The sequence below is a fragment of the Mandrillus leucophaeus genome, unplaced genomic scaffold (assembly GCF_000951045.1).
Source record: "Mandrillus leucophaeus isolate KB7577 unplaced genomic scaffold, Mleu.le_1.0 Scaffold600, whole genome shotgun sequence".
In the NCBI taxonomy this organism is placed as follows: domain Eukaryota; kingdom Metazoa; phylum Chordata; class Mammalia; order Primates; family Cercopithecidae; genus Mandrillus; species Mandrillus leucophaeus.
Window position 1 is genome coordinate 1,543,294 of NW_012106476.1, and position 25,136 is coordinate 1,568,429.

A 25,136-nucleotide genomic window follows, 5' to 3' on the forward strand; every position below is an offset into this window, starting at 1 on the left:
CAGCCTTATCCTGATTGAACGTCCATTGGACAGCCTTATCCTGATTGAACGTCCATTGGACAGCCTTATCCTGATTGAACGTCCATTGGACAGCCAAGGCGCAGCTCCCCGCACAGTGCCGTATGGCACGGGCAGAGTCTTCTGGGAGAAAAGTAACTCTTCTTTTGCTGCCACTTTCTTCAATTCATTCTTCCCAACTCCATCCCCATAAAAAAATTTTTGTCAGATTTCTCAGTTAGTAAAGCAAAAGTCCCAAAGTTACGTATTAACCCTGCTTTTCTATAAAGCACTGATACGTCTGTTTGGAAAAAAAACAGTGAATAAACACCTCTTCCAATTGGTTCATGAGACTGTATGTGCAGGCCACGGTGAGAAAGTGCCACAGGGACCTGTTGCATATTGTAAGCTAGTCTTGTGCCGTTGTTCTTTGGAGGAGCCTCTTCCACTGCTCCTGACCCCAGTGAAACGTCAGGTAAGGTTTCCCAGGTTCCCAAAGAAGCCTTCTTGCAGTGCTAACTTGCAGTAATGTTGTTACTCCTTCTCAAACCTTCTTGTAGGGCAATGCAATGAAAAACCACAAAGCAAGGATCACGGCTCAATGACAAAAACAAGACAGCACCTCCCCCAGGAACTTCTTTTTATTTTAATTGACAAATAAAAATTGTATGTTTCTAGTGTAAGGATTTCTGGTCATATACTGTCACAGTCTTTGATTTTAAGGGTAACTGGGAGCCGCTTTTCCTAATCCAAGTTCACTTCAGGCTTAAGATAGCAGAATGATCAACTCTGTATCATTGTGCCCCCAAAGCTCAAAAGAGGAATGACAGGGGTTAGAACCACTGAACCACTCAATGGTTTCTCTTTCACTAGCTTTGTGGTTCCCTTACTGAAGGAGACAGAGCAGTGTGCAACATTGAAGTCAGGCCACCTGGGTCCCCAACCCAGCTCTGTCTCTTACTCATATAGGTCTTTGGTTAAATTCCTTAATAAATTATATGCCACAACTTCCCCACATATAAAATGGGGGATAATTATAGTACCTGTCCTACAGGTTGTTATGACAATTAAAAGAATAATACAAGTATGTGCAACAATGCCAGAAATAAAACAGGCACTATGTAAATAGAAATCATTTTTTCAAGGGGCAAAAACAGGGGAAAAAAACCACACCCAAAGGATACCTAGATTTAGAAGATCTAGGTTTGCATGGTGATGCTGCCTTCAAAAGCTGTGGAAGTTTAGATCGGACACTTCATACCTCCAGGACTCAGTTTTTTCATCAAGGTTAACAAACTTTTTTTGTAGAGGGCCAGGAGATAAATATTTTAGGTTTTTCAGGCCATACACTTTCTGTTACAATTACTCATCTCTGCTGTTCTAAGTTGAAAGTAGCCATAGACTATATGCAAATGATGGATGACTCCAATAAAACTTTATTTACAAAAACAGTAAATAAATGTGCATAGCTGTATTCCAGTAAAACTACAGACACTGATATTAGAATTTCATATGATTTCCAAATGTCGCCAAAGATTATTCTCCTTTTGATATTTGTCAAATATTTTAAAATATTAAAACCATTCTTAGCTCCTGGGCCATACCAAAACAGGCTGTGAGACAGATTTTACCTGATGCCCAGAGTTTTTGGACCCTTGATTTGTATAGCCAGCAAGCAAGCATGGACTAACTCAGGGTTTCCCCAGATGGGAATAACGTGATGTGTGTGTAGCCACTGTTTTGCCTTTTTAACTTGATTTAGCTATCTATTTATCTAAATGGATTAATCTTTTATCAAATATTTTATTCATAAAAACTTAAATGGTTTTATACTATTTCAGTTTACCATATAAAGTTAATTAAATGTGACATATGTGTTTGTTTGTTTGTTTGTTTGCTTGTTGTTTGAGATGGAGTCTCGCTCTGTTGCCCGGGCTAGAGTGCAGTGGTGCGATATTGGCTCACCACAACTTCCGCCTCCTAGGTTCAAGTGATTCTCCTGCCTCAGCCTCCTGAGTAGCTGGGATTACAGGTGCCCGCCACCACACCCGGCTAATTTGTGTATTTTTTAGTAGAGATGGGGTTTCACCACCTTCACCAGGTGGGTCTTGAACTCCTGACCTCATGATCCACCCACCTCAGCCTCCCAAAGTGCTGGGATTATAGGTGTGAGCCACTGCTCCTGGCTTGTGTTCCTTTTTCTATAAATACCTAGACAGCAGACTCTTGGAGAAAGAATAAATTTCCTTTAATATTTTTGACTGTATGAGAAAATAACGTTTATTTTATATGTTAGTATTTATATCTTTTCCAAGAATATAACCTAGAAAGGCTAACAGCACCAAATTTTAAAGCTTGTTATTATAGTATAGATAGATTTACTTTACCTTCTTGATGTCATCCTAAGGAAAACATAAATTTCTCATCATCTGTAAATATCCCAGTGTGTACTCCAAAAAGGAAGTGCACTCTCTTCTTTAACACAACCAAATAGCACCATCACACCAACCACCACCACCACAATAATTCCCCAACGTTACCCATCATCAGACAGCATTCAAACCTCCAGTTTTATCACAAACATTTTCAATTGTTTTCTCCATTAATTTTTAAATGTTTAATCAAGATCCAAAGTCTGGACACATGATGGACTGCTAAGTTTTTATATTTATAAATCTATAATTACTCTTCCTCCCTCTTTTTTTGCAAATTTATTTGTTAAAGAAACTATAGAGTTCCCAAAGTTGCACCTCTATAACGTTTTTTAATATGCTTCTCTGTTATCTTTGTCCATCATAAATTAGCCATTGGATCTAGAAACTTGGTCAGATTCAGATGTGACTATTTTTTTGTATTTTTTATTTTTGCAGGACTACTTCAAAGACAGTGAATAACATTTATTTAAAAGATCGGTCAGGTGTGGTGGCTCACACCTGTAATCCCAGGACTTTGGGAGGCCAAGGCAGGTGGGTCACCTGAGGTCAGGAATTTGAGACCAGCCTGGCCAACATAGTGAAACCTCATCTTTATTAAAAACATACAAAACTAGCCAGGCATGGTGGTGGGCACCTGTAATCCCAGCTGCTCCAGAGGATGAGGCAGGGGAATCGCTTGTACCTGGGAGGCAGAGGTTGCAGTGAGCCAAGATCACGCCATTGCACTCCAGCCTGGGCAACAAGAGCAAAACTCTATTTCAAAAAAAAAAAAAAAAAAGATAAAATATTCTCCAGTATTGACTTCATTTTGAAAATAACATTACTTAAGTATAAGCATAAAACTATATATAATCTTTTTATAAAACTCTTATAAAATCAAATCTACAAAGCTCTTATAAACCAATTTTATAATTTAAATTCAAATGAAGTGACAAATTTAAAATACAATTGATAAGGACAGGAGGCAGGAAAATACTGGGTAGAAGAGGGCAGTCCCCAGTGAGGGTGCCACCCTCAAGCCTGGACCCATGGCCCAAAGTAAGAACACGCATTCCTCTTTTCCTACTTGAATGTTGCCTTTTCCAAAATCACCCTGGCCTGCCCTGTACCCCATCCTGTACCCAGAAAAACCCCAGCCTCCGCTGGCAGCAGAGTGGCAGAGAAGTAGAGAAAAGAAGCAGCAGCTGGACGTCAGTGAAAAGCAGCTTAACTTAAGAGGGACGGCTTGATGGTGGGACCTCGAAGAAGAGTTCAGCAGTGGATGGCCAAACTCCGGGGGAAGACCACCTTCCCACTCCATCCCCTTTCCAGCTCTCTATTCCACTAAGAGCCAGTTTCATTGGCAAGAAAATCACCCACATTTATCATCTTCAATTCGTTCATACAACCTGATTCTTCCTGAACACTGAATGAGAGCTCAGGATACAGAGGGCTGTCACATTGAGCTGTTAAACACTTAAGTCATCCGTGCACAGCAAAGCTAAGACTGCAGTGTAACACATGCCCTCTAGGGCTCCAGGGGTCATGGGTGCCCCCCACCCCAGATGCTGCCACAGAGCCGCACAAAATTCTGCTCCTGCTGACACCCAGAAGCACTCATCCTGGCCCCTGTACCCACTTACCTGCACGCTCCCTGTCCCATGAGGGGTTGAATGCTGTGGGCTAAGTAAACAAGCCACCCCTTTCACAAGTCCCGCTAAGGGGTCAAGGAAGATTTGCTGTTTTACAACTCAACTACATAAATTTAACATGAGGGAGCACTTTCCAGAAACAAAACAGGTGCACAAACGTGAACATGGGACACATTCTGTAGTGTACATTTGGTTTGAGTTCCTCCTCCCCATGCTGATGACTGAGTCCTCATAGGACTTTCCCTCTGTGGCCTGCTTTGCAACTCAAATTTGACTGGTGCCTGTGACATCCTTGGTCTTCACGCAGCAAGAACACATTGTGAGGAAAGTGCTGAGTGCCTGGTGTTCGGAAATGTTGGTCTCTCTTTTTTCCCCAACCACAGCTACATTTACCCATGAACACAACCCTCTTAAAATCAGAAGGCCTACGAGATGTAGCCTAAGTATGCTTCAGACATTTCTCAAATAAGCTTCAGTGTTAAGGTCATATATTTACTGAAATTATAAAGCAAACTCACTGAAGTATTTCTAAAAATCCCAAACACTGAACTGCATGGCTTATTAAAGATCTGGTTCACTACCTTTTCGGTTGATGTCTTTACTTGGAAACCCCCCTACTGCAAGAAAGGACCAAATGCCAACAAACCTCCCATGTGAATGTGAGAAAAGAAAAAAGAAGTTTAGCTCTGAATGAACCTATATTCTTTTAGTTGCAGGAGTCAAGAACCAACTTAACATTAGCTTGAATACCAACAGGTAATTATTGGTTCACAAAACTAGGAAATCCAGGGGCCTATTTTTTTTAGACATTGATTTACCCAAAGGCACAACTGATAGCGATAGGGAACTAACTTACTCCACTTCATGGTCAGCTTTCTTTACATTAGCTTCATTCTCAGATGGAGTTTTCCCATGAGTTGGCCACCAGCTGCCTACATTTATGTCCTACCAGCTTTACAAACCCATGAAGAGAAGACCTTTTCCCTCACAATTCCCAGGGAAGACAGTCATTGCCCAAACAGGAGTGCCATTTCCCTCACCGTAGATAATGGGTAGTACTTGAACAGGTGAAGCCTGCAATAGGGGCTCATGAATGAAGTTGGGTAGGGAAGGCATTATTCCTCATATATATATATGATAGCTACTGAATTTACATAGGAACTAACTGAGACTTATAAAGTTTCAATGATTTGCCCAAAAAAATATATATATATATATATTTATATATATATATATAAAAAATATATATATATATATATTTTTTGATACAGGGTCTGACTGTTGCTGCATTTCTGTTGCTCAGGCTGAAGTGCAGTGGCACAATCACAGCTCACTAATGCCTCAACCTCCCAGGCTCAAGTAATTTTCCCACCTCAGACTCCCAAGTAGCCGGAACTACAGGTGTATGTCACCATGCCCAGCTAATTTTTGTATTTTTTGTAGAAATGGGGTTTCACCATGTTGCCCAGGCTGGTCTCGAACTCCTGGGCTAAAGCAATCCACCCACCTTGGCCTCCCAAAGTGTTGGGATTACAGGCATGAGCCATTATGCCCAGCTTATTTCTCAAATTGATTAAAGAAAGAAAAGGAAGGAAGGAAGGAAGGAAGGAAGGAAGGAAGGAAGGAAGGAAGGAAGGGAGAAAAAGAGGGAAAGAGAGAGAGAGGGGGAGAGAGAGAGAGAAAGAAAGAAAGAAAGAGAAAGAAAGAGAGAGAGAGAAAGAAGGAAAGGGAGGGAGGGAAGGAAGGAAGGAAGGGGAAAAAAAAGGAAGGAAGGAAGGGAAAAGAAAAGGAAGGAAGAAGAGAAAGAAAGAAAGAAAGAGAAAGAAAGAAGACTCAAACATTCTATGCTAATACCTTCATGAGTAGAATATGTCAAAGTCCCATGAAATATTCTCATTTTAAGGTGACGAGAAATGAATTATGTGGGGCAAATACTATGTGCCAGACACTCAGCTAAGCCCTTTTCATACCCATGTTGTAGTTTAATGCACAAAACACCCCTTTAAGATAGCTACTGTAATTCCTGCTTTATACAGGAACTGAGACTTACAAAGTTTCAATGATTTGCCCAAAGTTCCAGAGCTCATAAAGTGTAAGAGCCAATTTGTTTGCCAAAATTAAATCTCTTCATTGACACACCAAAATCCTGTTTATGGTATGTGGCTGAAATTGCCTTTGTAGGAGATACCTTTTCATTGGTGCCAAAGATACAAATATACAACGATACAAATATACAAATATACAAATAAACAAAGACACAAAGATACTAATAGATTGGGAGACACCATCTCAAAAAAAAAAAAAAGAAAATTCCCCAAACTGGAAACAAAAGATCAAGCTTCCAAGGAGGAAAAACATAAGATCTCATAAAAAAATCAGTTACCAGAAATGTTTTCATATTTCTCCATAACAATGCTGGAAACCAGTAGGAAATGGAACTAATCTTCAACATGCTAAAGGAAAAAGTATTTCCAACCTAAAGTTCCGTATGTGACCAAACTATCAATCAAGTTTTAAGATTAAAGTCCAGGCATGGTGGCGCATGCCTGTAATCCCAGCACTCTGGGATTCCGAGGCGAGTGGATGACCTAAGGTCAGAAGTTCAAGACCAGCCTGGCCAACATGGTGAAACCCCATCTCTATTAAAAATACAAAAAAATTAGCCAGGGATGGCAGGTGCCTGTGATCCCAGCTACTTAAAAGGCTGAGGCCGGAGAATCCCTTGAACCCATAAGGCGGAGGCTGCAGTGAGCCGAGATCACCTCACTGCACTCCAGCCTGGGCAACAAGAGTGAAACTTCCATCTCAAAAAAAAAAAAAAGTTTTAGGATTAAGGTCTTCAACAAAATTTTTATATCCCATGCGCATTTTTCAAAAAGCTACTGGTGTAAACAAGGAAAGAGAAAGCCTGGAACACAGGAAACACAAAGGCCCAACACCACACTGGGTAAAATGGCCCTTCGGGACGGCAATAAAAGGGAATCACAGTGACCCTGTGTGCCAGACCTCACAGAAGCAGGTCTGAAAGCCACAGGAATGGCTCCATTAGTAATAGGAAATGGTTAGACTACCTGATTGATGCCATATTGAGAAGACATTTAGGCAACTGGCAGAAGCCCAAAGACCTTTAGGGTTGAATCAGTGATGAGTACATGGAATAAAAAGGCAAGCAAACAAACAAACAAAAAATTTAGCCTGCCCTCCAGGGACAGGGCTGAAACTCTACTGTAAAGTAAAAATAACCACTGTTGACTATTTGCCTCAGCTGTGAATACATTTACAGCAGCCTCATATTGTCAATATTGAATGTTGATCTAACAAAAATTACACTGTGGAAAGCAGGTGGCAGAGAAAGGGTGTTTGTGTGTGCGGTGGTGTGGGGATGCAGGGAGAGAGCCAGATCCTCAGCCTGCATGGGGAGAAGCCAGTAGATAATGGCTGAGACTGGAAAAAGCAAGAAATAGTCATGCAAACGCATGTCATAGAAGTGGGAGGTAAAGACCAGCACCATCATCTAGACAATGTTTACCTCTGGAATGGGGAAAACAGGAAGAAGGAGGGCTGGGCCCTCTTGGGTTTTTTGTAATAAATCTTGCAGAACTATTTGACTCTTTAACATGTGTGCATGCAAAACCTAAACAAAAATTAAAAGGTTTAAAGATCCATTTGTTGGCTCACTCTTGCCTAAAGAATCACGTCTTTAGTTTGGCATCCAAAGCCCTTCATAATTTGTCCTCCTTTCCTCCATACCCATCTCATGCTCCCACCCTCCCTACGATGGGGTCACACTGAACTTCTCTCAGTGTTTTCGATACTATGGCCTCGTTGTCAACTTTGTGCCTTCACAGATCAAGGCCCTCACTCCTGTCACCTCCTCTGTGTAGTCATTTCAACCCCTGTCCTCCCAAAACCCTCTGATCATTCTCCTGCTAACGCACTGAGTACCACATTGTGTTGCTTCCATTTACCCACCCCACTGTCACCCCTAATTCAACCAAAGACACATGGTCAGTGCCTTGCCCTTAGCAGGGCCTCAATAAATATTTCTGGAACTAAATTGAACCTGGGATGCAAATGCCTAATAGTGAAGGAACCCATAAAATCAGGGAAACATAGAGAAAAGTTAAGACACATGGAGAAAAATTAAGACACTTTGGGAGGCCAGGGCAGGCAGATCACCTGAGGTGAGGAGTTCAAGACCACCCTGGTCCACTTGGTGAAACGCTGTCTCTACTAAAAATACAAAAATTAGCCAAGTGTGGGGGTGCACACCTGTAATCCCAGCTACTCAGGGGATTGAGGCAGGAGAATCGCTTGAACCTGGGAGGCAGATGTTGCAGTGAGCCAAGATCGCACCACTGCACTCCAGCCTGAGCAACACAGAGAGACTCTATTTCAAAAAAAGGAAAAGAAAAGTTTAGACATCCTGGTTTACTTTGGCAATATCTGTAGTTTTGTCTACTGCCAGACCAGGTCCAAGTTAACCTTTTAACTTTAGATCTGTTTTTGTGAAGAATCAATATCCCAAACCCACAGGTATGGCCAAGTGAATTGAGGCATCCTTGCCCCCAAAAGGCATGTAATAAGAACACGCATGCTCATAGTTTACCACAGGCTATTGTTTTGCTGGTGGCAGGTGGGGGAACATATATTCTTCAGGCCACAGCCAAGTGGCTACAGATAATAAAGGGGATTTTAAAAGCTGTGTGAGGTGGCCAGGCGCAGTGGCTCACGCCTGTAATCCCAGCACTTTGGGAGGCTGAGGTGGGCGGATCCTAAAGTTAGGAGATTGAGACCATCCTGGCTAACACCGTGAAACCCCATCTCTACTAAAAACACAAAAAATTAGCCAGGTGTGATGGCGGGTGCCTGTAATCCCAGCTACTCGGGAGGCTGAGGCAGGAGAATGGCGTGAACCCGGGAGGCGGAGGTTGCAGTGATCTGAGATCATGCCACTGCACTCCAGCCTGGGCGACAGCGCAAGACTCCGTCTCAAAAAAATTTTTTTTAATTTAAAAAATCAAATTAAATTAATACTCTCTAAAGTTTCCTATAATTCTAAATTCCTTAATTTTAGTAGGTGGAGCCAGCCCCTGAATAAAAAAATAATTATCCACAGAATTTCTTCTCTGGTTTTGATTCTGTACAGAGTCAACTGGTTTGTAACCAACCAAAAATACATTTTACAGCAGTAGTCGAGAAAAGAGCAGAATAAAGATAATCTCTTCCTCTCCCTGTGGAAGGCAGTTACCAACACAACCCTCAATTTTACTGCCAAACCCATTTAGTCATCAGATATTTGGTACCCGAGTAAAATCCATTCAGTACCTGATCACACTGTGAAACCTGAGGACATTCAGAAAAGTGACAAGAAAGAGATCATGTTTTGTTCATAAAAACATTTTTCAGATTAAGCCATCACATCCTAAAATAGTAGATTAAAATCACCCAGCAGGACTTCTTCCTGAAAGCATGCAAATGCACAATCCTTGTTTAGAAGTGAGTGTCAATTACTTGTGCACACACAAAAATGACTAATCGCTGGGGCCTAATAAGACACCTGTCAATTTTCCTTTTTTTAGCTTAGCTACTTTCAATTCATAGGAGTTGTCCAATACAAACAGCATTTTGCTGACAGTTTTGTGTGTTCTTCAGTGGTGATAGCATTCAGACTAAAATGGAGCATCAGATGTTTCTATCCACTTCTTAAAAATACATTTTAAGAATTACAGTATTAACCACGAATGAATGGCTGCCCAGCCTCACAAATGAGACACAGAAATAGCATTGTTAAGTCCATCAGAGAAGGAATAGCTTTCCATCGCCGCTCCAGCTAAATGGGAATGAAGATTTCCTAGAAGAGTCCACAAATAGAATATGACATTTTCCTGGAACAGAAAAATTCTAGTGAAGGACAGGAGATTATCTTCTTTTGAGATTTTAGGATCTTACAATTTACATTAATTAAATTAAATTATGTCAAATAGAAGAAATATATTGATAGTTAAGACAGATTTCACAGATGCTTTTGTGTCTGAAATAAGAGTATGCATTATTAAACCACAAAAAGCCTTACTCAAGGTGAGCATGACAATATTAGGATCAAAGTGATATTTCACAGGTTGCCAAATTAATCTGAACAATTCAAATTAGACAAGTGTGTTCTGCAGGGCCCTTTATGGCCTGAGTACCATGAAAATGGAAGTTATTTATATATCAGGAAATCATTCCTGAACATGAAAAAGTATATTGCTTTAAAAAGCTTTTCGGACTAACTATAGCTGATTCACACCCTGAATGATAAAATTATTTATATATTCAAATTTTTAAAGAACTCTTTGAAGAGCCTAATTAGCATGCTTTTAGTATTCTTTTTCCAAATTTAGATTCTGAAATTCAGAATGAACAAGAATGACATTCCCTGTTTATCAAGAAAAAGTAACTGAAGATGAATCAGAATACAGACAGAAGTTTGTACTCTCTTTGGGTTTCTTAAAGGAAGACTTTAGGAAAATTTTATCTGCCATTGACCTGAGATATTTTTAATAATTTTCTTTAAGGACACATTAGGAACAAAAAAAGTAGTCATTTTAACGAGATATTTCCATTTGTGGCTACATGGGCAGTAGGAAAGAATGGAGGCTCATGTGATTCTGTTACTAATGTTAGAGCTAGAAGACTTCTTTCAGATCATCTAAATCATCCTCTGATTTTACACAAGAAAGCTCATCCATCATTTATATTTACATTTATATTTTTTACATATTTGTACTTACAAGTTTTCTTCATGTGTTGATACCAAGATCCCGAATGTCATTTACTTGACTCTTCTAAATTCATGTGACTTAATAAGGTAAGAATCTCATGGCTTGTTCAGTGACAGAGTTAGTATAGCTTAAGATTTATTCTAGCCTGCTACAGCACTGGAAATACAAAGAAAAAACAAATAAAAACAAAACTCATGAACTACCCATTGCCACTGTTTACTGTTGCACATGGGATACAGAAAAGCATTCAAAAATGCTGATTGAATGAAAGAGCTTCACTGAAGAAACCACTAGAGTATACGCAAATAAACTACGCAGAAAGCCACGGAACAGATGGAATCCAAGGCTTCCTTTACCACCAATTCACTGTGTTATACTCTGAGCTAGTAACAATTTCTCTGCTTCCCAGATTACTCCTCTGTCATTTTTTAGATTTCATTAATGTTTATATAGATTGCATATGTGCCAGGCAGTACATTAAGGGCTTTAAATACAATAATTAATTTAGTTCTCACAATGATCCTGTGAGCAGGGCCAGCGTCCTGGCAAGTGTCACAGGGCCCACACTCAGAGGGGTCCCACACTTGGTTTGATGTTATGCTGCTGCCATCTTGAAAGCTGAACAAGGGGCCTAGCATTTTCATTTCATTGAAATTTGAACAAGAATCTCTGGAAGCTATGTAACCAGTCCCACCTATGAGGCAAGAACTATTATCACCCCAGTTTTACAGATGGGGAAACGGAGGTAAAGGGAGGTCAAGTAACCTACCTAAGGTCAAAAAGCTAGTCATTTTTTAAGTCAAGTTTCACATCCAGGCCATGGCTGTGACCACTCTGGCCCCCTGCACTGAGGGATAACTCTGGAGGCCTTTATTGCTAAGTTCCCTGATATTTCTGCAATTCCAACGAAGGCCCTCTACTAAAAAGCATGTTGATTTCACTCGTTCCTCCTTCCATCAATGCTTTTTATAGATGCAGAATTGCAGTGAATAGAGAAAAACACAAACAAGCCAAATTTGAAAAAAGAACTGCTTAGCTAAATGAAAGGTGAGATGATTTTAAATGGCCATGGCAGGGGCTTAGCTATTTAAATGACAAGCTAAACAGGATACCTTTTGGGCTATTTCAGACTCTGATCCTTAAATTAGAGTTTTTAGGAGTGGGATCCAGAGCCCTACATGGGGAAGACCAAGTTAGCCCGGCATGGTGAGGCCACAGCAGAGGCGGGACACATCAAAGGAAGCACTCTGCACTGCCTTTTATAGATGTGAAAACAGCCCAATCCCCCTGCTGTCCAATGGGCAAACATAAATAAATGGCTTGCATCAGCTGAGGATCAAATACTAAAGAAAACAGTCAAGATTTCCTCAGGGCTCTGTGTCACAGGTCAAGTCTCCTGTAGAGAGAAGCATCTGGCCTCCTGTGGCTCCTAGATTTTCTTGTCCAAGTCTTTCCACACCCACCTTCTATCGAAAGTAACCTTGGGTGACTCACTTTGACTAGAATATTTGAGCTCAAGGGGATGGAATGTAGACATTCCCATTAATCCAGGGCCTGGTCTACACCATACAGTCTCTGAGAGTTTATTATTATTATTATTTGCCGTCATTTAGGGTCCCATCTACACTCTGCTTTTGAATTTTAAAAATCATAGCCGGCTGCAATGGCTCATGCCTGTAATCCCAGCACTTTGGGAAGCCAAGGCAGGTGGATCTTTTGAGCCCAGAAGTTTGAGACCAGCCTGGGCAACATAGCAAGAACCTGTCTCCACAAAAAATACACAGCTTAGCAAGGTGTGGTGGCTCACACCTGTAGACTCAGCTACCTGAGTAGCCTCAGCTACTTGAGAGGCTGAGGTGGGAGGATCAATTGAGTTCGGGAGGCCGAGGTTGCAGTGAGCCATGACTGCACCACTGCCCTCCAGCCTGGGTGGCAGAGCAAGACCCTGTCTCAAAAATAAATAAATAAATAAATATAAAAACAAAATAAGGCCTGGCGCAGTGGCACACACCTATAATCCCAGCACTTTGGGAGGCCAAGGCAGGCAGATCAATTTTGACCAAGAGTTCGAGACCAGCCTGGTCAACATGGTGAAACCCTGTCTACTAATAATACAAAATTTAGCTAGGCATGGTAGTGCACGCCTGTAGTCCCAGCTACTTGGGAGGTTGAGACATGAGAATCTCTTGAACCCAGGAGGTAGAGGTGGCAAAAAGCTGAGATTGTGCCACTGCACTCCAGCCTGGGCGACACAGCAAGACTCTCTCAAAAATAAATTAATTCATTCATTTAATTAAATTAATTAGAATAAAACTCTCCCTTTATTTGAGTTAACTCCCAAATGTAGATCAATGAAAAGGCACCCCAGATTTGGGCAGAAATGATGCCTCTAAAAAGAACCACAGAAGCTGCTATTCTAAACCAAGCACACTCCTTCCTCATTGCCAAACGCGCTTGCCCAGTGCAGACCAGAACCATGTAAGCAACACTGAACAGGCCAGCAGCTGATGCTTAAGTAGGCATTATATGGCCAGGTGTGGTGACCAAGGTGGGCAGATCATCACCTGAGGTCAGGAGATCAAGACCACCCTGACCAACATGGTGAAACCCCATCTCTACTAAACTACAAAAATTAGCTGGGCTTTGTGGCACACCTGTAATCCCTGCTACAGGGGAGGCTGAGGCAAGAGAATTGCTTGAACCCGGGAGGCAGAGGCTGTGGTGAGCCGAGACTGCGCCATTGCACTCCAGCCTGGGCAACAAGAGCAAAACTCCATCTCAAAAAAAAAAAAAAAAAAAAGATACAGATAGATGGATACATCAATAGATAATATATATGCACAGAGACACATAAATATATCTTAATAATATATCATAGAATAATGATATAATATTTATGAATGTGTTTTTAAATGTTAATAAGTTAACACTTATTGAACTGTGAACTAAGTACTGTTTTAAATATTTTTCATAAAGTGACTAATTTAACTCTCACAAAATTGCTGTCAGGGGCCAGGTGTGGTGGCTTGCATCTATAATCCCAGCACTTTGGGAGGCCAAGGCAGCCAGATCATTTGAGCCCAGGAGTTTGAGACCAGCTTGGGCAACAGGGTAAAACCCTGTCTCTATAAAAATTACAAAAAATTATCTGGGTGTGGTAGTGTGTACCTGTAGTCCCAGCTACTTGGGAGGCTGAAGTGGGAGGATCACTTGAGCCCAGAAGATTGAGGCTTCAGTGAGCCGTGATCACACGAGTGAGACCCTGTCTCAAAAATAAATAAATAAATAAATAAATAAACAAACAAATAAATAAACAAATAAATAAAAATTCTATGAAGATGGTACTAGTGTTAACTCCATTTCCCCAAGGTGAAAACGGAGGCACAGAGTGATTAAATAACTGATCCATAGTCACAAAATCAGGAAATGGCAGAGTCAGGATTCAAATCCAAGCAGTCTGGTTCCAGATACAGCGTTTCTAAACACACTATCCAAGGATTATTTTCAAATAGGAACCCTTAAAGAAGAAGCATCCCAGAAGAAGAAATTCTAATGGGAGTACAGGATCGAATGCTCTCAACTATTTTGTCGAGGTATTGGAGATGAGAGTCGAATGTAGGGGTGAGAAAGATGTAGCATAAAAGTTCCAAAGGTCAGCCAGGCGCGGTGACTCACGCCTGTAATCTCAGCACTTTGGGAGGCTGAGGCGGGTAGATCACGAGGTCAAGAGATAGAGACCATCCTGGCTAACACGATGAAACCCTGTCTCTACTGAAAATACAAAAAATTGGCCAGGTGTGGTCGGGGCGCCTGTAGAGCCTGGGAGGCGGAGGTTGCCATGAGCTGAGATTCCGCCACTGCACTCTAGCCTGAGAGACAGAGAGAGACTCCGTCTCAAAAAAAAAAAGTTCCAAAGGCCTCGTTTGCTGGGAGGGAAGGTGGAAGAACGAGGAAATGTATTCTGACGGAGGGAGAAAGCAGGAAGCTTAAAGGACATCTGGATTACGGAAATAATTGGAATCTTGTTTTCAAAAATCATAAAGAAATGTCTATGTAATTATGAGAGACAAGAAGGGAACACAGAATGGAAAAATATAGTAATTATCAAGGGAAAAGAAACCAATTGAACTTGATCAAACCTACCAAACAAAGGGAAAAAGAAAATAGCATATAAAAATGTATAAAATAAGTAGCAAATATAAAGATATATGAAAAAATCTAATATAATACATCAATCATTAAACTACAAAGCAGAGACTGGGTTTAAAAAAAAATCCTAGGTTAATACTAATTGCAAGGAAGACACATAAAACAAAATGATAAAGAAAAATTTGCTGCTATAAGGATTGAAGAGTGCATGTAATTTCAATCCTTCCAAAAACTATAATGAAAGATTTTTTTATGTTATTTTATTTTATTTTATTTTTTTGAGACACAGTCTTGCTCTGTCACCAGGTTGGAGTGCAGTGGTGTGATCTCAGCTCACTGCAACCTCTGCCTCATGGGTTCAAGTGATTCCCCTGCCTCAGCCTCCCGAGTAGCTGGGACTACAGGCGCCTGCCACCACGCCTGGCTAATTTTTTGTATTTTAGTAGAGATGGGGTTTCACCATGTTGGCCAGGATGGTCTCAATCTCCTGACCTCAGGTGATCCTCCCGCCTCGGCCTCCCAAAGTGCTAGGATTACAGGTGTGAGCCACCGCACCAGACCTAACAAAAGATTTTGCAATGAAAGAAGACAGAGCTTTAAGGACATGGAGAATTGGAGAGGAGGCAACACAAAGTCGGGGTCTGGAAAGCAGGCATAAGAATGAGAGCTGGCTTAGCACATCAGAGGGTTTAAGTCATCCATGGGAAAGGTGAAGAATCAGCTTGATTTGCAACACAGTATTCTCCAAAAGCGCAGGAATGGGAGGCACTAGGTACCTCTGGAAGTGGGGGCAAAGTGACAAACGAAAATAAGGATGGGTTGAAATCTGTGTAAGACACAGTCAGACTCTTCAATCCCTTTCTACTCCACACTCCTTTCCTCACCCCAGAGTTAGGCTTTATTCTTTGGGGAAGGGGGAAGAAAGGCTGTCTCCCTACACCAGCCTGGACTTAAATGGGATTAAGTGAAAACACGTAGATTTCCAGTCCTTCTCAACATCCACAGTTCGAACAGTCAAGCTCTTACCCTCCAGGCAAGAGACTGAAGACTCTTCTCAGGGGACTTGGACAAGAAGATAGATCTAAACATGTGGATGTGGTGCGGTGGGAAGGGGGACAGTGGAGGGGTAGGGAATAGAGCTCCTCACAAATCCGAACAGTGGGGTCACTCTGCACTCCACAAACCCACCTAACACACCCAGAACACCAGCCAGCCTCTTAGCTCCCCACTCTCAAATAAGAACAGACAACTAAGATGACGAGACATCCAAGGAACGTTTTTTGTTTGTGTTTTGCTTTTTTTGTTGGTTTGTTTTGTTTTTGTTTTTGTTTTGAGAAGGAGCCTCACTCTGTCCTTCAGGCTGGAGTGCAGTGGTGTGGTCTCAGCTCACTGCAACCTCCAACTTCTGGGTTCAAGCGATTCCCCTGCCTCAGCCTCCCGAGTAGCTGGGACTACAGGCGCCCGCCACCACGCCCGGCTAAGTTTTTGTATTTTTAGTAGAGACAGGGTCTCACCATGTTAGCCAGGATGGTCTGGATCTCTTGGTCTCATGATCTGCCCGCCTCGGCCTCTCAAAGTGCTGGGATTACAGCCGTGAGCCACCGTGCCCAGCCCCCAAGGAACGTTTCTCACATGGAAGATAGGGACCAAAAACAGCAATTAGAGAGATTGCTGAGAGTAAGAGAACTCTTTTTAAAATACATACATTGAGATTTAAGATATTGCATCCATGAAATAAGAATAGAATAGCATTTTTAAAAGAAACATTCAGAGAACAAAAAGAAGTTCTTCACAATTAAGAACATGAAAGCAGAAACTAAAACTTCAATAGAAGGGGTGGGACATGAAGTTTAGGAGCTACTAGCAAATAGAACAAAAAGGTACAGAGATGGCCGAGCGTGGTGGCTCATGCCTATAATCCCAGCACTCTGGGAGACTGAGGGGGAGTGGATCATTTGAGGTCAGGAGTTTGAGACCAGCCTGGCCAACATGGCAAAATTCCATCTGTACTAAAAATACAAGAATTAGCTGGGCCTAGGGGCACACACCTGTAATCCCAGCTACTGGGGAGACTGAGGCAAGAGGATCACTTGAACTGGGGAGGTGGAGGTTGCAGTGAGCCGAGATCATGCCACTGCACTGCAGCCTGGGCAACAGAGACCTTGTCTCAAAAAAAAAAAAAAAAAAAAGATACAGAGATAAAAAATGGAGCAACAGGATGATAAGAACTTTAGACCATTAGTCCCCCAAGCATCTGAATATAGAAATTCCAGAAAGTGAAAAAGTAGATGTACCTCAAAGTTAATGACTTTAGTCAAAATTGTAATTGATGTGAGTGATGGAGGAATATAGTGGCAAAGAAATATGAATATATGTTATGATAGTGGATGTGTTTTTTATTTATGGAAAATAGATTAATTTCGTGTTTAAAGTAAAATGGCTGGTTGCTGTAAGATGTAATGGAAGATAGTAAAAGAAAAAACTTGAATGGTTAAAAGTTATACAAGGCTTGAAGTAAAAATATGCTCAAATTTACTAATAGTCAAAGAAATGCAAGTAAGTACACAATATCATATCACTTTATACAGCATTGTACTCATAACCTTCTAAAGATAGATAGCATCTCTTGTTGGCGGGTTTGCAGGAGAAACTTACTACACATTGCTAGATTGCTAGATTAATGTCTTCTTGGAGAACAATCGGACAATAATAGAAGACAAATTTGACATACCTTTTGACCCAAAAATCCCACTCCTGGGAGTCTACACTATTTAAAAAGAAGAAGAAGAAGAAGAAGAACATAAGATATAAGTAAAAGATAATTTGTTAGACCATTTTATAATTTTGCCTAGGGTCAGCTCGAGATATAACTGTTTGTATAAGGTTTGTATAAGGTTGCAGTGAGCCAAGATCATGCAGAGAACCCTAAATGCGGAATAATCATCACTTATAGACAATCATTACTATATCAGCTCTGTGACAGGGGGAATAATGTGCTATTTACATTAAATGTGCAGTTTATAAATCAAAAAATGGATTTCAGTAGAGTAAAATACTTATGGAATTGCTAGTCAAAAGTTATTCCTGTATCTATGTCAACAACTCTTAACAAAGACAATTGAATGCTGAGATGGGGGTTTTGCCAGAAGTTTCACACTTAGTGAAATACTTAACACTTCCTGGCTGAGCATTTTTTAAAGCTCTCTCTGATTTCAAGGAGTTGATCTATTTTTCCACTACTAATGAAAATCAAATTAATTACTAGAAGCAATAGTGATCATGGCATTAATTAAATGGGCATAAAAATAAGCATTACCCACATATGCACTATCTGGTTGTACATACGGAATTTCTTCTTCCTTGGAGCTCATAGCACTTAACACTTACCCATCCTGCCCTGTGTCCATACCTGCAGTCCACACTGGTGGAAAGGGCATTAGGGAAGAGGAAGAAACAAGCATCTCCACTCAGGCCCAGATGGTCTTCATAATTTGGAAATGAAATGATGAATGAGGTTTCTCTGATAGGATCCAGGAAGGTTAAGAATGTCAACCTAGTGGGAAGATAATTCTGCAATGAGGAAAGGGAAGTGCATAGACTCTTTGGAGCTACTTTTCTAGAATCAGAACATTACTTGGGTCCAGCCGACATTGAATTTGGATTCAAGTTGACCTTCGAGGCTATAACCAAAGCATGCATGCATTTCTCAGTTTGACTAATTTTCACACCGTTGGAGTTGACTGAACACTGCAAAATTATTTTTGACTGTTTCATTTGACCTCCTAAACATTCTACAGTTTATTCTACTGAGGCAGTGAGATGAATAACACCACCACCAATACTTATGTTTTCCTTTACAGTTTGCAAAACATCTTCTCATACTTCATCTCATTGGAACTCCCAACAGCGCTTTGAGATGGCACCAACAAGACAGGGATTATCATGATGCTAATTTGACAAATGAGGACACTGGGGCTCAGAGAGGGGAGTGGTTTGTCCAAGCATACCCAATGTTGTAAGGTATACTGCAATTTAAATTCAGTTCCTCTAAGGTTACATTCAGTACTGGTATAAGCACAGGGAAATGTGTATTTTTTATATGCTACTGGTGGGAGTGCCACTGGTATAATGTTTCTGGAGGACAATTTGGCAGTAGGTATCAAAAGCCTTTTAGTCAGCTTAGGCTGCCACAAGAAAATACTATAGATTAGAGGGCTTAAACAACAGGAATTTATTTATTTCTCACAGTTCTAGGCTGGGAAGTCCAAGATCACGGTGCTAGCTGATTCCATTCCTGGTGAGGGCTCTCTTCGTAGCTTGCAGACAACCACCTTCTTGCTATGTCCTCACATGACCTCTTTTTTGTGTGCGCATGGAGATGGGGTTATCTGGTATCTCTTCTTACAAGGACACTAATCCTATCTGATCAGGACCCCACTCTTACAGCTTTATTTAATTAGGTCTTAAAGACCTTGTCTCAAAATACAGTTACAATGAGGGTAAGAACTTCAACATGTGAATTCTGGGGGGGAGGCAGACATTTAATCAATAACAACATGCATACTCTTTAAGCTTGTAGTTTCTCTCCTAAGAAATTAACTCAATAAAATAATCCCATTTATCAAAATATATGTAAACAAGTATGTTCCTTGCAATGTTTTTGGGCAAAATACTTTACATTTCTGAACTTCAGTTTATTCATATACAAAAAGAGAGATAACAGGAATATATATTGCATAGAGTTGTCATGAATATTATGAAGTTGCAGCACAATGCCTAGCAAACAATAATTTCCATATCAGTTATTTTCACTAACCGTTAATAGAATACTCAACAACAATAGTTTAACCAATGGACATTTGTCCTCTCACATAACAAGAAGTCCAGAGACAGGATTGATTAATGTAGCAGTTCAATAAAGTCAACATTTTGTTTTAGTGTCCCTATTTTTTCATAACTTTGTTTGCTCATGGTCTCAACGTGGCTGCTGCAGCTCCAGGTATCACATCCCCACGTGACAACTTCCAAAGGCAGGTGGGGGTGGCGAGGGAAGAAAATCTTTCCCAGAAGCTCTCATTAGACTTCCCTATAACTAGGGCACAGGCCTACCCTAAATCATTACAGGAAGAAATAGGATTATCATGATTCACTTACACCACTTTTCCTACCGAAACAAAATAAGAACACAAAAGGGAAATCACTCTTGGGTGGGCTGCCAGCAGTCTCCATACTGTCGCTTTCTGTTCCTGAGAGTTCATCCTCCATCTTAGATCAATTTTCTTTATAAGTCTGACTTTTTTTTTCTTTCTTTCTTTCTTTTAGATGGAGTCTCGCTTTGTCACCCAGGCTAGAGTGCAGCGGCGAGATCTTGGCTCACTGCAACCTTCGCCTCCTGGGTTCAGGCAATTCTCTGCCTCAGCCTCCCGAGTAGCTGGGACTACAGGCGTCCGCTACCATGCCTGGCTAATTTTTGTATTTTTAGTAGAGACAGGGATTCACCGTCTTGGCCAGGTTGGTCTTGAACTCCTGACCTCATGATCCACCCGCCTTGGCCTCCCAAAGTTCTGAGATTACAGGCGTGAGCCACGGCACCTGGCCTAAGTCAGACTTTAATACACCCCAGGCTTTGAATGCCAGCCATCTTTCTTCTCTTAGCAGTCAGCCCTAAAGCTCTACACAGGCCTGCCTTCTTTCTTCCCCAACAAAAGAATTGGACAGAATTGCAGCTTGGACAGAATTGGACAAAGCTATCAGGGCAAGATCCTGTGCTTAAAGGACTGGCAGAATAGACGAGTTTTCATGATGGAGCTCGGGGTGGAGAGCAGGGCAGAGGTCTGCTCCAACAGCTTGGCCACATGATGCTCTGTGCTCAGAACCACAACAAGGCAGAAACTAGTCTGAGACACAGAGATAAAGCCCACTGCTCAGAGCTGGGACATCAGGCCAGAGAGGGACTAGTGGCAGCAGTGACTCAATTCTAAACCTTGCAATAGTGAACTCATGTCTGATCTTTAAAACTCTCCGCCCAGAGGTCATGTTCCCGAGCTGCCACACGTGGTTGTACAGATTGTGATCAGTGCAAGGGCCCCAGACTGAGAGAAGTGGATGGGGATAAAACCCAGCTCAGCAATGCTCTCCAAGCCATATCCCCATTAGTGGATTCCATCTTCCTAAAGAAGTAGGTGCCTCTTTCTTCAGAAGTGCTGCCTTTTTTGGGCAGATCACCTGAGGTCAGGGGTTCGAGACCAGCCCGGTCAACATGTGAAATTCTGTCTCTACTAAAAATACAAAATTAGCCGGGTGTGGTGGTGCATGCCTGTAGTCCCAGCTACTCCAGAGGCTGAGGCAGAATAGCTTGAACCCGGGAGGCAGAGGTTGTGATGAGCTGAGATCATGCTGCTGCACTCCAGCCTAGGCAATAGAGCAACACTCCGTCTCAAAAAAAAAAAAAAGTGCTGTTTTCTTAGTACTCTCAAAGGAGCCTTATCCTTACCATGCCCTGGACCACACAGGAGATGTCTTTTCCTGATTCGTGTGGAAATTCCATATAGGTTACTTATACCCCAGTCTGGCTTGATCTTAGAGCCTGGGGATTAGTGTGAGCCTACAGATGAGAAGACACGGAGGTTCATAGGGTCTCAATTTTGCAAAGAAAAGGCCAGGAACCACGCAAGACCTGGCCAGGGCTTAATTTTGTAGAGCTACCTTCAGCAACATTTTAAGAAAAAGAATTCATAAGGAGTAGAACTTTTTTCTGTCTCCCTCTATGTAGCCCTCTTCCAACAGTCAGAGTACAGGACCACATGCATTTTTTTCTATCCAAGCAGCAACTCCAGACAGGACCCACCTTAGTCCCATGCAATGTGGGGAGGAGATTTAAAATGCTCTTGAATGTCACTGTCCCTCCTCCCCCACTGGCCCTTCCACACAGAGCTTCTAGGATGAGATTTATGAAAAGACCGTTTCTCTGAAGAAACTGCTTATAAGCTCTTCTCCATATGGTTTCATGGCCCTGTGCCTCTATCTGGTATGTTTTTTCCTACTGCCTAGAATCTCTTGCCCCCATCCCACTTCTCTAGATAAATAATTACACACACCTTCCTCAAGGATCCCATAGCTCTTGAATGTCCTTTAGATCGTTAATCACACAGTACTAGGATTATTCCTTTATAGGTATAACTGGATAACTAAGCAGAAAGCTCCTCCCCGAGGCCAAAGACCTCATTCTTATCATCTTGGTTTTCAGTTCAGAGCTCGAGAGGCTCAGGGGAATGAGGAACAGGAGGAAGGCAGGGCAGAATCAGATCTGTTGAAGGTTAATCATCAGCATGGCATGCGAAAGGGGAGGAAGAGAATGAACGATCACCTGCAGGAGGACTGAGAAAGATCAGAGAGCAAGGTCTTCCTTCAATATAGCATTTCCCAGGGCAAGCTCCACTTCCAGTGATGGGGTCATTGTAGATGGAAAGCAAAAAATGAGAAACTGCCCAGAAAATGATCGGTGATCAGTGATTCGGTCCCTCCACTAACTCAGAGCTGGATTCTTGGGTGGAAATCAGATAGTTCCTGTCATTTGAATGTTAGGGGGCTTCCAATGAGACTTTCTTCCCTTCTTAAGAAACTCTTACCCGTGGCTTATCTCCAGTTCCCTATGCATGGTTCTTCAATAATTAGAACCCTGCGTTTCTCCAGGAGAGCTGGAGATTCATGAAAAACTATCAAATGGATCTGGTGGGGACAAAGCTGGCCTGTGCGTCCAGAGTCTTAGGCCAAGGCATGAAAAGACCGCAGGAAGGATACCATTTCGAAAAGAGGGTACATGTAGAAAGAGAATCCACCTCAGCTAATGAGGATTAGCCGAAGGACACGCTGCGGTTCATAGCAAGCGCACTTTTGGGGTGATGCTTCCTGGAGTGCTGTAACTGGAGACAACCGCACACACATTCTGCCGTTCAGGCAGGTCAGCAAACACGCAGCCTTTCCTGTGTGTGATTCCAAATACTCCAGCTCAGGACAGTGTCAGGTTTCTATGGAGGACTTTTCTAATCCAGACAAGCTTTCCCGGCTTCGGCAAAAGAGGTTCTCAAATTCACGGCATGTGCGTAAGGCTGGTTAGCGCAGAATTGAAAACAGCAAAGCTTGCCTCCACGTGGAGGATTTGCTTATTGTTCTGTCCACCATGCAACTGGAAATGAAACAACTACTGCAGGCATCACCAACTCAGGCCACGAACTATGGGATGAGAAGTCAACTCTTTTCAAGGTAGGGAAAGTGATTTTTTTCCTGCAGAGACAGCAGTAGTTCACATGTAAACCACAGCTCTTGCTGAGAGGAGAAATGGAGAATAGTTTTGAAATGAGAACAGAAAAAAACCCTGAGAAAAAAAAAATGTCTGTTGTTTTTAGAGGGTTGTCTGTGCTGGTGCTGATGCTGCTGGGACCAAGGACCACCCTTTGAGCAGCAGAGCCTCATAGGACACAAGGCCTGATACTGATTTGCAAAAACCCAACCAAACAAAAAACACACAAACTACAACAAAACAAATATGTATCAAGAAGGGGAAAAAGTAAACAACATCATGGCAAGAGTTTGTGTTACTTGGTGCTCTCAACACAAATTAAACCATTATCAGTTTCCTCCATATTAAATATCTACTGCTGTGCAAGGAAAAAAAAAAATTACTCCAAAAGCTTAAAACAGGAATTGCCAAACTTTTTATTTCAGTTTAGTTTAGTTTTGAGACAGGGTCTCAGTCTGTCACCCTGGCTGGAGTGCAGTGGAGCAATCACAGCTTGGCTCACTGCAGCCTCAACCTTCTGGGCTCAAGTGATCCTCCCACCTTAGCCTCCCTGAGTAGCTGGGACTACAGGTGCATACTACCATGCCTGGCTAATTTTTTTTTTTTTTTTTTTTTTTTGAGACAAAGTCTCACTCTGTCACCCAGGCTGCAGTGCAGTGGCACGATCCCGGCTCACTATAACCTCCGCCTCCCAGGTTCAAGCAACTCTCCTGCCTCAGCCTCCCAAGTAGCTTGGACTACAGGAGCATGCCACCACGCCTGGCTAATTCTTCTGTACTTTTAGTAGAGATTAAGGGTTTCATCACGTTGGCCAGGCTGGTCTCGAACTCCTGACCTCAAGTGATCTGCCTGCTTTGGCCTCCCAAAGTGCTGGGATTACAGGCATGAGCCACTGCATCTGGTTGCAATTTTTAATTTTTTCTGTAGAGATGGGTCTTATCATGTTGCCCAGGCTGGTCTGGAACTTCTGGGCTCCCGTGATCCACCTGCCTCAGCCTCCCAAAGTGCTGGGACTACAGATGTGAGCCACCATGCCCAGCCACAAACTTCCTTCTGTAACATATGGCCAAATGGTAAACATTTTCAGCTTTGTCGGTCACGTAGCTACTATCACAATTACTCAACTGTGCTGTTGTAATGGGAAAGTAGCCATAGACACTATATAAACCAACAGACATGGCTTTGTTCCAATAAAACGTTATTTACAAAAACAGGCTGCAGACTGGATTTGGCCTTGGAGCAGTACTTTGCCAACCCCTGGCTTAAAATAACAAATACCTATTACCTCTCACAGTTTCTATGGGTCAAGAATCTGGAAGCAGCTTAGCTAGGTGGTTCTGGCTCAGAGTCTGTCCTGCAGTTGCAATAGATCTGTTAGCTGGGGGCAGCAGTCCTCTGAAGGCTTGACCAAGGCTAGAGGATCTGCTTCCAAGATGACTCACTTCTATGGCTGTTAGCAGGTGACCTCAGTTCCTCATTACATGGACCCCTCTATAGGGCTGCTTGAATGCCCTCACCACATGGCAGATTCCCCCAGAGTATATAATCCAACAGAGAATAAGAAAGAAGCCATGAGGCATTTTATGACTGACTCATACATATTCTGTCATATCTTATTCTTTAGAACTGAGTCATTTATCCAGTCCACACTTTAAAAAAGGGAACTTAGTCTCCCCGCTTTTGAGGCTAAAAAGATGAAAACAAGAAGGTCATAGAATCAATTCAATTTCAGCCAGGCACAGTGGCTCAGGGCTATAATCCCAGTACTTTGAGAGGCCGAGTAGGGAGTATCTTTGAGCTCAGGAGTACTAGACCAGCCTGGGCAACATAGCAAGACCCTGTCTCTTAAAAAAAAAAA

General features: G+C 42.0%; 1 protein-coding gene across 3 annotated transcripts in view; it reads right to left on the bottom strand.

Moving 5' to 3' along the window:
* Positions 1-25,136, bottom strand: part of MAP3K7CL (MAP3K7 C-terminal like) — a 96,341-nt gene that overhangs the window by 51,615 nt on the left and 19,590 nt on the right. Inside the window, exon 2 of one of the 3 annotated variants that reach the window (XM_011999796.1) lies at positions 18,389-18,532. The exons of 1 other annotated variant lie outside the window; for it this stretch is intronic. The gene's annotated coding sequence lies outside the window, so the exon portion shown is untranslated. Of the gene's footprint in view, positions 1-4,054; positions 4,216-18,388; positions 18,533-25,136 lie in introns of those variants that run through there. One more of the 3 variants, XM_011999802.1, reaches the window with a different exon arrangement.